At 42.6% G+C, this 16,765-nt stretch overlaps 1 long non-coding RNA gene across 1 annotated transcript; it reads right to left on the reverse strand.

Annotated features, from left to right (window-relative positions):
• Nucleotides 1-232: 232 nt before the first annotated feature.
• LOC127448094 (uncharacterized) lies at nt 233-15,766 on the reverse strand. The gene is made up of 3 exons (XR_007898456.1): nt 15,685-15,766; nt 13,879-13,943; nt 233-363 (listed from the first exon to the last, which is right to left on the reverse strand). It is a non-coding gene; the product is annotated as an uncharacterized LOC127448094 (long non-coding RNA).
• Between the last annotated feature and the right edge of the window lie 999 nt (nt 15,767-16,765).

The raw sequence follows: 16,765 nt of genomic DNA on the forward strand, positions 1-16,765 counted from the left end.
TTCAGTTCAATTTAAATAGAGGGCTTGGCCATACAAGCCTGTTTTATGAAAGTATGTGGATATGAGAACAGTGGACAATGAGATCTGCCAAAATGACCATGCAGTGAGTCGTAAACAGCGGTCAGACACATGTCCCTTACAGCTAAGCCACAGCAATTTTCACATTGGCAAAGGGTCAAACATTTTACAGAACTTTCTGTTGCATTGTAAGCTGAGAAAATGAAAACTTACTTGACAGTTACACGTGTGGATAAGTCTTGCAGGTCTCCTGGGTGGAAAAGCTGGGCCTCTTTTAGTCCAAGCTTGACACAGACTTTTAGGAAGAGGGTGAGGTTGTCCTGCCGGCAAAGAATATGTGTCCACCTAATGAGTTAGACAGTAATCATATGAGAACTCTTTGGCACACACAGTCCAGAAATCATTGCATCCAAAGTTCAGAGAGTCCTGTGAGCTCACAGGGGGTGGGAGGAGATGAGAGAGGGCAGGTGGCAAATGAAGAGTGATACAACAGACTGGAAGCTAAGAAGGCAGGCAGCCGTCAGTGAGTGACCTGTGCCAATACCTGTGAGAGCAGGAGTTTGCCCTTGGGGCAATTTGGAACAACATGAGGTAAACAATGACAGAATGTTTGAGTGAACTACCCCTTTAAAAAAACTTTGTATTGAATGCAAACTATCATGTCACTGAAGTAGTGTTATGACAAAGTTTAATTTAGTTCTGATTGACCATCTGGATTTCATGCACAGAGTGCACAGCCCACCCCTTCCCACTTTACCCCCTGCTTATGGTTTGCTCTGAAATAATCACGGGGTGCTTTGGCCTATACTTAAACAGCAAACATGCTTATTAGCAGATGGCAATGAAGAGCTAACCACTTATGTTTGACTTCACTTCTCAATCACCTCCTCTCTTAAGCAACTATTAAATCCTTTCCTTCCTCTAAAAACACTATCAATCTTCCTGTTAAACGGTAAAACAAGTAAAAGGACATTTTTGCACACTGCTGATTGATAGATTATGATTTAGGAGTTTGGATAATTGGCATAAAATTTATGTTTTTACCAATAAAGTTCTGCATAGGCATCAATGGTGATATAATTTCATGTCATCTGTGGAATGTTATTTATGTTAAATGTAAATTCTCAAAGTATTATGATGAATTGTATCGCCATAGGTCAAGGTCTGATTTCAAACATAAGCATCAATTTTTCAATAAATAATTAAACAGAATAGGGAATGTTGTGCCAGTTTATTCATTCTAAAATGTAAAACTTTCACATTATAGGCATAATAAAGCAAAAATAATAAAATATAAACATTTAAATACACACTTTTAAGAGCAAACAAGCCTGGTGGTCTGTGGAAAAATGTATTCAGATAATCTGTCCTGCCAATTCTCCATTCATTGTGGTGAGACTTGTTTCAAATATATCCATCCAACTCAATTATAGGGGGTTTATGAAGGGCTGCGCTCTACAGAGTCATGTCTCTGCTAAACCTCAGGGCAAAGCCCAGCCAGAATGAATTTTCTAGTGTGGTCAACCAGTATGCCACACAAGAGTAGGCTTTCTCTCTACAGATTGTTAAAAAGAGGATCGTCAATCCGGGGAAACACAAGGGTAAACCATGGCTCCAGGTTTGATTGAGAATGGAGTGCGAAACTATGGAAAACTGATCCAGAGATCAGCAAAAGCCAAACCCCGAGTAGAACTTTGCAATCCAAAGCCAGAGTAGCTACATTATCCACAAAACCAAAGACATCCACCATTGCTCTAATGAGCCTTGATTTAACTAAATTTAAAACCTGTATAAGAATGAAATTGGGTTTAGAAGGACAGTTCACCCAAAAATCTAAGGTATATCCTGGTCTGTCTTAACACAATGGCAGCTAATAGCGACTCTTTTTAAAGCTTAAAAAACACCTAAAAGTATTCTAAAAGTAATCCATGTGGCTTGTGTGTCATAATGCAACTCTTCCGAGCAATAGGTTATAGTGAGAAACAACCCAAAATTAAAGTCATTTTTCAGTGAAAATCTCAAGGTTTGTTAGCTAGCTCTAGCTGGCTTGCGTATTCATGTGTGAACTTGCAGCGCTTAAAATAATGTTTCATGTGCCGCATGGACTTTTTAAAAGATACTTTTGGGTGCTTTTTAAGACTTTGAAGTGAGTCACTTGCCTTTGTATTGAAAAGATGGGCCGAGATACTGAAATCTTCTTTCGTGTTCCACATAAGAAAGAAAGTTTCAATAATGATTGACTGACGAGTTTCTAGAGAAAGCCGTTTCTTTTTCTTTTTTTTTTTTTCTTTTTTTTGCCATTTTTGACCTAAAATTTACCTTAAGACATGCCAGTCTATTGCATACTGTGGCAACTCACAAACAAACACAAAGACAATGTTGAGCATCATTTAATGAACCAAATAGCTTTCAGCAGTGTTTGATATAATAGCAAGTGATTTTCTAGTACCAAATTAGCAATTTAGCATGATTACTTAAGGATAAGGTGTTGGAGGGATGGCTGCTGGAAATGAGGCCTGTCTAGATTTGATGAAAAATGACTTTTTTCAAATAGTGATGGTGGTTTTTTGGTTTTTTACATCAGTAATGTCCTGACTATACTTTGTGATCAGTTGAATGCCACTTTGGTGAATTAAAATACCAATTTCCTACTTAAACAGCAAAATCTGTACATTATTCCAAAATTTTGGCTACCAGTTTGTGTGTGTATAATATATATATATATATATATATATATATATATATATTACCACTTGCTGGTAGCTCAGAGACAGTTCTTTTACAGACAAACTTTACAATCTCAACCACATTTAGCAAACAAAAATATAGACCAAGCTGTGTTTTTCTTTGTATGCCTTTGCTTAGCTCTTGCCACTTAAGCCCTCAATTGTGAGTTTATCCTTACTGGGTTTTGGGGTTGGAACCATTTTATGGAAATACCTCTGTGATGCTGTTGGACATGGAGATGCTTATCCAGGCTTACCTGAGTAAATAGTTTAAAGGGCAATGGGAAATAAATGAGCTTGCATGTTTTGCATAGATTAGGCCAAAAAGCTTGATAAACACATGGTTTAATTCAAACCCATAGGCCATTTGTTAATGCCCTTGAACTAAGAGCTACTGTATAAGATTTGTATGTTCGTGCATGTGCTTGTGTTAAAAGAATTGAATGATGACAGAATTTTCATTTTTGGGTGAACACTCACCCTCATGTCATTCCTAACCCATATGACTTTCTTCCCTCCTTGGAACACAACAGGCAGAATGTTATGCATCATGTTAGGGACAAACAGCCTCAGTCACTATTCACTTTCATTGCATCTTTTTTTTTCCATACAAAAGTGAAAGGTAACTGAAGCTGTCTGCAGGGCTCCAGACTGTGACTAAATGGTTTATGTGCTGCCGTTTTCTGTTAAGCAATAGCAAAAGGCAAATGTGTCAAAAGTGGAATGAAACAACGCTATCTGCAACCCGGATCAATGGACAGACCAGATAGAGCACAGAGCGGGCACGTTCACTTGCGCTCCGGTCTCGAGCTCTCAACCAGGCAGCGTAAATCATTACAGCACTGCAAGCAGCAATGAAAAGCACAGCCCAAGTCACACAACCCATTTGAGTTTGGCACAGAATTATCTGGTGCAAACCTCTATGAAAAACACTGTGGCATGTACAGATTACATCTTTTAAGAAATTACCACAAATTTACTATAGTAACACTAACTGTATTAACTATAATATTTAAGGCAGAAATACATTCATAATAAATCCTATATTGCTACTATAGCACTATTAAATTTATAACTGGCTTCATTAGGGGAGTGAGGCAATATCATTATTTGATACAACAGTTTATAAATGTTTATATTTTGTATTTTAGTTTTTAAAAGGGTTTAGGGTACTGGTTTTTCATTACATAAATGCCATAGTTTGTTTTATAGAAATCATGTAGAAATCTGGGGATGTAAAATCTGTTCCCTCTCTGTCACTCACTCAAATGGTGTCCATGTAGTGACACTAGGGGTCACCCTTGGGAGGCCCAAACACCTCTGATCATTGTGAAAAGGCTAATGGGAATTGGCGAGTGGAATTTGCATGCCACTTCCCCGGACAAACGGGTATAAAAGGAGCTGGCTCGCAACCACTCATTCAGATTTTCTCTTCAGAGCCGAGCGGTTGTATTCAGTGAGCTGAATTACTCTGTCGATCCATTCACCTCGAAAGCTGTTGGATTTACAGCACATTACAGCGGTTTCTCCCCCTCGTGCACTGGTGGAGTGCAGAGAAGCCCCTGGGTGCTTCAGCAGCTAAGAGAGTATATTCTTCTACTAAAAGAGTGGCACTCACAGAGAGCATCTTTTTAAAGATACCTTTCTGTTTGTGTGTAATTCCTGGTTGCGGTCATTACCTTTCCGCTTCCGACGGCCACAATCGCTGTCTTACGTGCTCGAGTGCTGCCCACGTGGAGACACCGTTCGTGGACGGGTCATGTCCTCACAGAACATGACCATGGCAACGTTGCGGTCACGGCTTTCTTTCGTCAGAGCGAAAGCCACCCCAGCGGCTCCCCGCCTCGGTCCTTTGGGTATGAGGCCGTGTCGGTTAGCACTGGGGGCGATTTGGGGACCCCAATGGGAGCCGCTCCGCCGGGTAACCCCCCCCATGGACTTCCCATTCCCCAGCATGCTCCTTCACCCCGGTCAAGTTCTGGGATGAGACCGCCGGCTCAGAGGATGAGCTCTCAATCACAGCATCGGAGAGCAGGCTCATCCAGTCTGACGCTGAGGACTCGGCTGGGCTCCCACCTTCGGGTGTGGTCGCCCAGTCGCAGGCTGACATGAAGCTGGCGGCCATGTTTGCCGGGGCGGCTGCAAGCGTCAGGCTGGAGTAGAACCCTCCACTCCCCCCTGAACCCTCGTGGCTTGACGATTGGTTCCTGGGCCCAGAGCGCTGCTCACGGCCATGCCCCGCCCCGGTCCCTTTCTTCCCGAAGGTGCATGAGGAGCTTACGAGGTCGTGGCGGGCACCTCTCAATGCCCGGACCCGGTCTCTCAGCTCCTCCGCTCTCACTACCCTCAATGGTGGGGCTGCCAGGGGGTACTCGCCGATTCCCCAGGTGCATAAGGCGCACCTGTGCCCACAGAATGTGCCACCTGGCGGAACCGCCCGAGACTCCCGTCCAGGGCCTGTAGGTTTACGTTGTCTCTGGCAGCTCCGGCCTACAATGTCGCTGGACAGGCAGCCTCCGCCTTGCACGCCATGGCTCTCCTGCAAGTGCACCAAGCCAAGGTGCTAAAAGAACTGCACGAGGATAGGTCTGACCCGGGATTGATGCAGGAGCTGCTTTCGGCGACCAATCTCGCTCTCCGGGCAACGAAGGTCATGGTGCAGACATTCAGGCAGGCAATGTCCACCCTCGTGGTCCAGGAACGCCACCTTTGGCTCAACCTGGTCGAGATGAGGGAGGTTGACAAGGCACGGTTCCTTGACGCCCCCATCTCCCAGGTTGGCCTATTCGGTGACACTGTCGAGGACTTTGCCCAGCAGTCCTCGGCAGTTAAGAAGCAGACGGAGGCTATTCAGCACATCCTGCCCTGGCATGGATCAAGATCCTGCACCCCGTCTGCTCGTCGCCAAGGGTGTCCCCCTGCGGCAACAACACCAGCTCCGCCGCAGCCCACCCTGGGTGATATCAACAGCGCTGTGGATGCACTGTCATGGCAGGTAACGCTCAGGGGAGAGTGGAGACTCCACCCCCAGGTGGTCCAGCTGATTTGGAGTCGATTCGGTCAAGTGCAGGTAGACCTGTTCACTTCCCGAGGCTCCCCTCGGCACAGACGCGCTGGCACACAGCTGCCCCAGGGGCTACGCAAATATGCATTCCCCCCAGTGAGCCTACTTGCACAGACCCTGTGCAAGGTCAGGAAGGATGAGGAGCAGGTCATCCTAGTAGCACCCTACTAGGATGAGGAGCAGGTCATCCTAGTAGCACCCTACTGGCCCACCCAGACTTGGTTTTCGGACCTCACACTCCTCGTGACAGCCCCCCCAGCGAATTCCCCTGAGGAAGGAACTTCTTTCTCAGGGACGGGGCACCATCTGGCACCCGTGACCAGACCCATGGAATCGCCACGTCTGGCCCTCGGACGGGACGCAGAAGACCTAAGTGGCCTACCACCCACGGTGGTAGACACGATCACTCAGGCTAGTGCTCCCTCTACAAGGCGCCTGTATGCCTTGAAGTGGCGTCTGTTCGCTAAGTGGTGTTCTTCCCGATGTGAAGACCCCCAGAGATGCGCAGTCATGTTGGTGCTTTCCTTCTTGCAGGAGAGGCTGTACACCTTGAAGGTGTATGTGGCCGCTATAGCGGCGCACCATGACGCAGTTGACGGTAAGTCTCTCGGGAAGCACGGCCTGATCATCTGGATCCTTAGAGGCACGAGGAGGCTGAACCCTCCCAGACCGCGTCTCATTCCCTCATGGGATCTCTCTGTGGTCCTACGGGGCTTGTGGGGAGCCCCTGGAGTCAGTTGAGCTAAAGGCACTCTCCTTGAAGACTGCCCTCCTGACTGCACTCATGTTCATCAAGAGGGTAGGGGACCTGCAGGCGTTCTCTGTCAGCGACACGTGCCTGGAGTTCGGTCCGGGATACTCTAACGTGGTCTTGAGACCCCAACCGGGCTATGTGCCCAAGGTTCCCACGACCCCGTTTCAGGATCAGGTGGTGAACCTGCAAACGCTGCCCCAGGAGGAGGCAGACCCAGCCTTGTCGTTGCTGTGTCCAGTGCGCACTTTGCACATCTATTTGGACAACTTTAGACACACTGAGCAGCTCTTTTTCTGATTTGGAGGACAGTGGAAAGGGAGCGCTGTCTCCAAACAGAGGATCGCCGACTGGGTCACTGACGCCATCGCCTTGGCATATCACGCCCAGGACGTGCCGTGTTTGTAGAGCTCCGTCACCTCTGGGTAGGACCTACCACGGGGACTTGTCCACATGCGACACTGCCGACAAAACTCGGTAAGACCATGTGACGTATTTCCACACATTTCCTCCCCTTCGGGCAGGGTGTGGTCTCCGCAGTGTCTTCCCCTTGGGAGTGACACCCCCCCGACGTGGACACATATGGCCCCCAGTCGATCGATTTCCTTTCTTTCTGGGGAAAAAAGAGAAGATGCCACGGCTGGGGTAGTCTGTCCCCATTTTTTGGGCAGTCGACTTGTCCCCGAGGTGCAGGGGACTGTACGACGCTCGTAGGGCATTGGGGGGAGGTTTCTGCCTTACACAGTGGTCTGCCCGTCTCACACCGCCAGTCCACGTAACACAGTTCAGCTAGTTGTGGCGTTTCGTATAGCGACCCCTAGTCAACACAATGTCGAGTGAGTGACAGATAGGGAACATCCTGGTTACTTTCGTAACCTCCGTTCCCTGATGGAGGGAACAAGATGTTGTGTCCATCCTGCCACAACACTGAACTACCCGCTGAAATGACCGGGACCTTGTCTCGGCTCCTCAGCACAAAACCTGAATGAGTGGTTGCGAGCCAGCTCCTTTTATACCCGTATATCCGGGGGAGTGGCATGCAAATTCCACTCGCCAATTCCCATTGGCCTTTTCTCAAAAATCAGAGGTGTTTTTGGGACATCGACACAACGTCTCGTTTCCTCCATCAGGGAATGGAGGTTACGAAAGTAACCAGGACGTTCTCTTCTAATGCTCTCTGATTGTAGAAAAATATAACTGGTTTTCTTTGCCTTCAAAATTTCCAAGAGATGACTGAACTTGAAATCAACAAGAGCCTGATGAAAGGAGTCCCAATTCAGTCGCACAGACTCCCACTGTCAGAATAATTTAGCCCAGAGATGGCAAAACCAGGGCCCGTGGACCAAAGTTGGTCCATGATAACCTTTGATTTGGCCCGCCTTGCAAGTACAAGTACAAAATACAAATAAATAATACTATACACAGTGTGTGTGTGTATATATATATATATATATATATATATATATATATATATATATATATATATATATATATATATATATATATATATATATATATAGGTGTGTGTGTGTATACAACCCCAATTTTGAAAAAATTGGGACAGTATGAAAAATGCTAATAAAAACAAAAAGGAGTGATTTGTCTATTACATTCACCCTTTGCTATATTGAAAGCACCACAACTACACATATGATGTTTTACCTTGTAAATTGTATAGTTTTTTTGAAAATATGCAGTAATTTCAAATCAGATGATTGCAACACGCTCCAAAAAAGTTGAGACAGGGGCAATTTAAGACTAATAACAATTTGACGAGTTGAAATAACAAGGCAATGTGAAACAGGAGATGTTAAACAGGTGAGGCAATTGTGTCATTGTACTATATACTGTATAAGGAGCCTCCAAAAACAGCCTAGTCCTTCAAGAGCAAAGGATCGTTCAAGACTTGTCACTTTGCCAGCAGACAGGGTTGGGGAGTAACGAAATACAAGTAACGGGAATACGTATTTAAAATACAAAATATAAGTAACTGTATTCCACTACAGTTACAATTTAAATAATTGGTATTTAGAATACAGTTACATTCAGAAAGTATTTTGATTACTGAAGAGATAACTTTGCATTTTATTGCCATTTGTTTCATTTAATATTTAGTCCTTTCAGATGGAAAAATTTATACATATAAATGATGCGATCCAAAGTGCATTTGAACAGCGGTGAAACACTTTCTTATGATGTGTTACATTCATATGAGCAGAGAGAGAAGTAAGTTTGAAGTAAGTTTGGAGCACAAGAAATAGAAATAAACCTTGTGTAAATTGTCAGCTTTAGGCTAAGTTAAAATGTTATTTCTAGCCATTTTACATGCACGTTACCAGGCACGATCATATTTTTTTATCAAGAAAATTCACGTTGGATCATAATTTCTTTTTGAGAAGAAATTATTAAGACCTTTGATATTAGGGCAAAAATCATATTCTTGATAATATTTTTTGTATTGTTTTCCTGTAAAAATATCTAAACATCCTTAAAACAAGATCAATTTGATTCATCTTGTTTTAGAAACAACACTGCATAAGATATTTAGGTTTTTCAGAGAATGTATTTTTAACATGTGTATTTTGTCTTATTGTACTGGCAGAGTATTTATAGTCAAAACAAGTGAAAAAAATCTAGCAGTGCTGAAGAAGTAATCCAAAGTATTTAGAATACATTACTGACCTTGAGTAATCTAACAAAATACATTACAAATTACATTTTACAGCATGTATTCTGTAATCTGTAGTGGAATACATTTCAAAAGTAACCCTCCCAACCCTGCCAACAGATGCTTCTGCAAATAATCCAGCACTTTGAGAATAATGTTCCCCAAAGACAAATTGGAAAGATTTTGAGCATTTCACCCTCTACAGTACATAAAATAGTTAAAAGATTCAAGGAATCTGGTCAAATCCTGGTGTGTAAGGGGCAAGACGAAAAACACTTCTGAATGCGCGTGATCCCTGATCCCTCAGATGTCACTGTCTTAAAAAACATCAATGGATATCATGAACATGGGCTTGGGATAACTTTAGTAAACCTTTGTCAGTCAGCACCACTCATCACTGCATCCACAGATGCAAATTAAGACTTTACTATGTAAAGCAGAAGCCCTACATCAACACTGTCCAGAAGTGCAGCCGACTTCTCTAGGCTCGTTCTCATCTTAGATGGAAAGTAGAACAGTGGAACTGTGCTTTTTGGTCCGAAGAGTTTTATGAAAAACACAGCCGTCATGTTATCTGGGCAAAGAGGAAAAGGACCATCCAAGCTATTATTAGCGTCAGGTCCAAAAGCCAGTGTTTGTATGGGCCAGGGGTCCAAATGCTTAAGTGTTATTAGAAGAAATGATGATGTTTCACAGTGATAAACACTTGACTGTCCCAACTTTTTTGGAGCATGTTGCAATCATCTGATTTGTGTATATATATACACGTGTGTGTGTGTGTGTGTGTGTGTGTGTGTGTATGTATGTATGTATATATATGTATACTAGCAGCCAAAGGTTTGGAATAATGTACAGATTTTGCTCTTATGGGAAGAAATTGGTACTTTTTTCACCAAAGTGGCATTCAAATTATCACAATGTATTGTCAGGATATTAATAACGTGAAACATTTTCAGAACTTCATAAACTACTTCAGAATTCTCATCAAAAAATCCTCCACATACAGCAATGACAGCTTTACAGATCCTTGGCATTCTAGCTGTCAGTTTGTCAAGAAACTCAGGTGACATTTCACCCCACACTTCCTGTAGCACTTGCCGTAGATGTGGCTGTCTTGTCAGGCACTTCTCATGCACCTTACAGTCTGGATGATCCCACATAAGCTCAATGGGGTCCATAACACTCTTTTCCAATTATCTGTTGTCCAATGTCTGTGTTTCTTTGCCCACTCTAACCTTTTTGTTTTTCTGTTTCAAAAGTGGATTTTTATAGGCAATTCTTCCCACAGGGCTTAATTTAACGAACCAAATAGATTTCAACTGTGTGTGATATAATGGCAAGTGATTTTCTAGTACCAAATTAGCAATTTAGCATGATTACTCAAGGATAAGGTGTTGGAGTGATAGCTGCTGGAAATGAGGCCTGTCTAGATTTGATAAAAAATGACTTTTTTCAAATAGTGATGGTGCTGTTTTTTACATCAGTAATGTCCTGACTTTGTGATCAGTTAAATGCCACTTTGGTGAATTAAAGTACCAATTTCCTTCCAAAATCTGTCCATTATTCCAAACTTTTGGCTGTCAGTGTGTATATATATATATATATATATATATATATATATATATATATATATATATATATATATATATATATAACTCAGCAAAAAAAGAAACATCCCTTTTTCAGGAGGCTGTATTTTAAAGATAAGTTTGTAAAAATACAAATAACTTTACAGATCTTTATTGTAAAGGGTTTAAACAATGTTTTCCATGCTTGAACCATAATCAATTAATGAACATGCACCTGTGGAACGGTCTTTAAGACACTAACAGCTTACAGACGGTAGGCAGTTAAGGTCACAGTTATAAAAACTTAGGAGACTAAAGAGACCTTTCTTCGGACTCTGAAAAACACCAAAAGAAAGATGCCCAGGGTCCCTGCTTATCTGCATGAATATGCCTTAGGCATGCTGCATGGAGGCATAAGGACTGCAGATGTGGCCAGGGCAATAAATTGCAATGTCCGTACTGTGAGACACCTAAGACAGTGCTACAGGGAGACAGCAAGGACAGCTGATCATCCTCGCAGTGGTAGACCATGTGTAACAACACCTGCACAGGATCGGTACATCTGAACATCACACCTGCGGGACAGGTACAGGATGGCAACAACAACTGCCCGAGTTACACTAGGAACGCACAATCCCTCCATCAGTGCTCAGACTGTCCGCAATAGGCTGAGAGAGGCTGAAATGTGGCTTGTAGGCCTGTTGTAAGGCAGGTCCTTACCAGACATCACTGGCAACAACGTCACCTATGGGCACAAACCCGCCTACACTGGACCAGACAGGACTGGCAAAAAGTGCGGTTTTGTCTCACCAGGGGTTATGGTCGGACTCGCGTTTATTGTCAAAGGAATGAGCGTTACACCGAGGCCTGTACTCTGGAGTGGGATCGATTTGGAGGTGGAGGGTCCGTCATGGTCTGGGGTGGTTTGTCACAGCATCAAATGACTGAGCTTGTTGTCAGTGCAGGCAATCTCAATGCTGTGCGTTACAGGAAGACATTCTCCTCCCTCATGTGGTACCCTTCCTGCAGGCTCATCCTGACATGACCCTCCAGCATGTCAGTGCCACCAGCCATACTGCTCGTTCTGATTTCCTGCAAGACAGGAATATCAGTGTTCTGCCATGGCCAGCGAAGAGCCCAGATCTCAATACCATTGAGCACGTCTGGGACCTGTTGGATTGGAGGGTGAGGACTAGAGCCATTCCCCCCAGAAATGTCCGGGAACTTGCAAGTGCCTTGGTGGAAGAGTGGGGTAACATCTCACAGCAAGAACTGGCAAATCTGGTGCAGTCCATCAGGAGGAGATGCACTGCGGTACTTAATGCAGCTGGTGGCCACACCAGATACTGACTGTTACTTTTGATTTTGACCCCCCCTTTGTTCAGGGACACATTATTCCATTTCCGTTAGTCACATGTCTGTGAAACTTGTTCAGTTTATGTCTTAGTTGTTGAATCATTTTATGTTCATACAAATATTTACATGTTAAGTTTGCTGAAAATAAAAGCAGTTGAAAGTGAGAGGATGTTTCTTTTCTGCTGAGTTTATATATATGCCATTGACACAGCTCTTCATTACATTAATTTTAGCACATTGCAGAGTATTGTTTTTTTATATTATGAAATCATAAAGGAGGGGAACCAGGGCAACTTTTATATTTTAATCTATTACGGTTTGATATAATGCAACATTTACTTTTGGCCCACAGCCATCAATCAAGTTTGATTTTTGGTACTTCCTAGGAAAAAGTTTGGGCACTTATGATTTAGCCCTATATGGTGGTAACTGGTAACTTTTTACTTTATATAGATAACCTTCCTGCTGTTGATACCAGTAAATTTACATCTGCATACTGTGGAGTGCGGGGCGGGCTGAGCGGCGACTGTGCGGAGCAAGGCCGGGTTGGACACCTGCAGCGGATTATCTCGCCCAGCTGTGGCTGATTACAGCGTTAATGGGCGAGAGATAAAGCCGCGGCGAGAGCTGCAGTGTCGAAGCTGTTTATGTGTAGTGTTGAGCTGAAAAGCCAATAGAGTTTATGTGTAGTGTTGAGCTGAAAAGCCAACAGAGAGTATGTGTAGTGAAGCTGAAAAGCAAACATTTTGTGTACTTGCTTATTGTGTGCGACTGAAAAGTGCAACAATAAACGTCTACATGTCTGTCAAGCCGGCTCCAGCATCCTCCTTTTCCAAGAACTTCCTTACACTGGTGCCAAAACCCGGGAAAACTGGTGGAAGATCATGCTGTCCTGAAGTCCTCGCTGCTGGCTCAAGAACGCGGTGCAAAGGACACATGACCTGGTGAGACGCAACGGGTTCGCATAGCCATTGAGGTAGCCTGCTGATGAACCCGTTGTGTCTCACCAGATCGCGTGTCCTTGGCACCGCATTCTTGAGCCAGCAGCGAGGACTCCAGGACAGCGTGATCTTCCTCCAATTTTCCCGGGTTTCGGCACCAGTGTAAGGAAGTTCTTGGAAAAGGAGGATGCTGGAGTCTGCTTGACAGACACGTAGGGCAAAATATGCAATATTATTGGTAATTGCAGTTATTCTTAAAAATTATTTCACTTTTTATTATTTGTTTCTTTTTAAATGTTTTCATTTTATTGGCCACAGACCTCCCACCCCTTGGTGGTACTGGTGCCAACACACTCAATTGTTAGTCTGGAGCCCTGTGTCTGCCTACAGAAACATCTCCTTAGAGTAAATGATGACTATTTCTTTGGAGAGCAAACCTTTTAACCCCACATGCTCCAGCAACCCTTCTCTTCTTACAAGTGCATGCATCACTCATAATGCAAAAATCACAATACTTTCTGTATGGAAAGACGGACACATGTTGAGAGTTTTCACTTAAGCAAATGACTCCTGTTGAATAACAGATCAAAGTAAATGATGAACTCTGTGCAACGCACTTCAAATACCCAATTACAGGTAAGCCATTTAGTAAATCATTCAAACTTCTGAACATAAGAGTTTAGGACGCAGAAGACACATGGTCTTAGTCAAGGTGGAATACTACAGCTCAATTCTGCAGAAGTGTTCATTAATGCACATCCAAGTAAAATAAAAGAAACAGCTTACCAGGCCAGCAAGAGGTGTGGATAGTCTGTTTAGTTTCTTAATGATGCCAGATCTTGTTGATCAGACTTAAAAAAAAAAAAATAAAAAAAAAGAAAAGAAAAAAAAAGTCAACACAAACAATCATTGTGTGCCTCCAGTTTTCAGTTTATGGCTTCCTTTAATTTTGGCCATCTGGCTTGAGTTTACAAAGTCATCTAATGCCATGAAAAAGAAAAGAAAAAAAAACTGTTTACTGTGGAATCATACACGGACAATTGCCTCTTTGAAAATAAGTCTAGTTTCGTGAGAAAAACTGGTTCGGAGAAATACCCACACTGAAACAGTGAAGTGCCAAGTCAAAGGTGAGAAGCTGATGTGAAAATGGGTGGGACGGGTGAGTGTGAAATAAAAAATGTGCTAAACTTGATTTCTGACTGTCTTGATTATGTAGCATTATCAACAACATTCCAATGATCTGACATCTAGTACTCTTTAATTACTGAAATGGAAATAATAGAGCTACCATCTTTGTTCCAGATCTAGGCAGGTTTCACAATCAATAAAACAAACAAGAATTTGACAAACACATTTTTTTCACATAGATGCTGTTTTATGAAACAAATTGAAGTATTTCAGAAACACAACATGAGAAATTTCTGCGTTAAAGGTGCACTCGGTAATTTTTTGTTTATGTAGCACTGGTCTATTGCAGTCGTCATGGACTAATACTGACACCTAGTGGTGTGGATGAAGCATCATTCAAATGCAGTAGTTTTCAGTTACCGATGCCATTGTAATAATTCACTATTCAGTCAGCCATTATTAATTTAAACCATTAGTGAAAGTGTCCAGTAACAGGGCGGTTGCTGAGATTAAGCGAGTAGTATTCGAGTGGTCATGTGATCTAGACATGGCAGTCCCCATGAGTGCACTCTCTAAATGTAGAATAAAATGGCTTTTATAAGGTCGCTGATATGACTGGAGTCTTCATCTCATATGAGTGCTCATGATTTCATACAAATGGTCTTTAAATAAAGAATACACATTTCTAGAATTCTAGAAAGTCTAAACAATATGCAGTTCTGGCCATCTCTTGTTTATCAATCAAGTGTTTGAAGACAGTGTAGAAGGCAAATGTGAATCCTGCACAACAACACAGAGATATCTGTTCACACTTGAATTATTTGTACACTATTTTTGCTCAACTTTGCCGTTTTGGACCCAGCGGTAGTTTCACAGGAGTCTTTGTTTAAATGGGAGATCCAGAGTGACAGCATCCTCAGGTAATGTGTGCCTTTGTTCGCTCATGTGGAAACAAAGCTAATGGCTCAGCTCTGACTGCAAGTAAGCAGCATGGGAGAACAAGAGAAGGACAGTGAGATTCTGCACTGGATTAATTAATAATTAATTAGTGTGCTGGTAATTACACCAGTGTGTCAGGCAAATGGTGGTGCTGCAACCCACGCACTGCATTGCCAGTCATCAGCACATGTTGTGTTTTGGATGCTGGTCCCCAGCTTGAAAAGTTGGTATGCTGGTGTTCCAACCAGACTTCTTAACTAACAGCACAGCTTTGTCAGCCAGCTTCAGCAGAAAGACTTAGTCCACAATAACAAAGAATTTAAGCCTGTTTCCCAGTTAAATTACTGAATGACATTTGCTGAAAAAGCAAAAAAGTTATGGCAAAAACACAAGGAATAATTTCTACCTTGTAAGCAATTAAGGACTGAGCTCGCAATACCTCCTTAATTATATATTTAAAAAAGGCTCTAAAAAAACAGAACAAAAACTAGAAAAATAAGTAGAAGTACAAACAGCTTTACTTACTCACACAACTGAACTCCATTTTCCAGAGAACTCCGGAAAGTACTGCTCCCAAACTTCTTAGTAACTGCCTGCAAGAACAGGACAAACACAGGAAGCACCAGAAACCAGTGAGAGGAGACAGAAAGTAAGTAAAGTTGTTCTTCCAAGCTGCAAGTCCAAACGACTAGCACAACAGCAGTCTCTTTTGGAGAATCTTGGGATATTCAGTAATCAGAATGGGAGCCCAGCGGCCAAACCACATAGAACGAGAGCATCTGGAGGAATGTCACAGTTCTACACACAAGCTTCATCCCTTTTCAATGATCTCAAGCAACTCCTGCAGGATACAGAAGGTAGGCAGCCCATTGTTTTTTCTTGCACACAGGGAAGCATTTATGTTGCGTTTATACCCTCAGAGTAGGCTGTTACAATGCAAGCCCTGTTGGTCCACACCTCATATAACGGCTATGAGTAAAGCCCTTTTACCGAAGGCAAACTTTTTCAATTTACAAGTTTAAACATCCACATAAAAACAGGCAACATAGTTTTTATTTAGCTTCCATGAGACAATGTAAAGATAAGTAATAATCTTAATGTGTTATAAAATAAGCCACTGGTACAGGAAGATTCCATTTTGCCCAGGAAATGTTCAGCCAACTGTAAACAACAATGTCATGAAAAATAATGTAAGGTCTATAAAATCTAATCTTTTACACAAAAACAATCAAGTTATGAGGTAAGATGAGGGTTGAAAAAAACAACAAAATATGTATAAAGATACAAAATCTAAAAGACATCAATAAAGTATCACCATTTATCGAAAACATCAAGTCTGTTTTCTTTTTAAGAAAAAGGACACTTTTAAGCTGCTTACTTGGTCAAACCCCTCAGAAGCATGGCATTTATTCAGAGGGCAAGGAGAGCCTTACATGTAAAAGGACACTGGTTGAGAACAGTATTGACTGCAAGATCTGAACTGCAATATGTCTCTCCTATATTGTTCTCTTTATGTCAGAAACAGGGCTTCAAATGACAAAAGAAGACCTGCTGAACAAAAGAAGACCAAAAATAACAGGAACATTTTGGTATTACTGATGTGTGG

Source organism: Myxocyprinus asiaticus, chromosome 11 (genome assembly GCF_019703515.2).
Source record: "Myxocyprinus asiaticus isolate MX2 ecotype Aquarium Trade chromosome 11, UBuf_Myxa_2, whole genome shotgun sequence".
Classification (NCBI taxonomy): Eukaryota; Metazoa; Chordata; class Actinopteri; order Cypriniformes; family Catostomidae; genus Myxocyprinus; species Myxocyprinus asiaticus.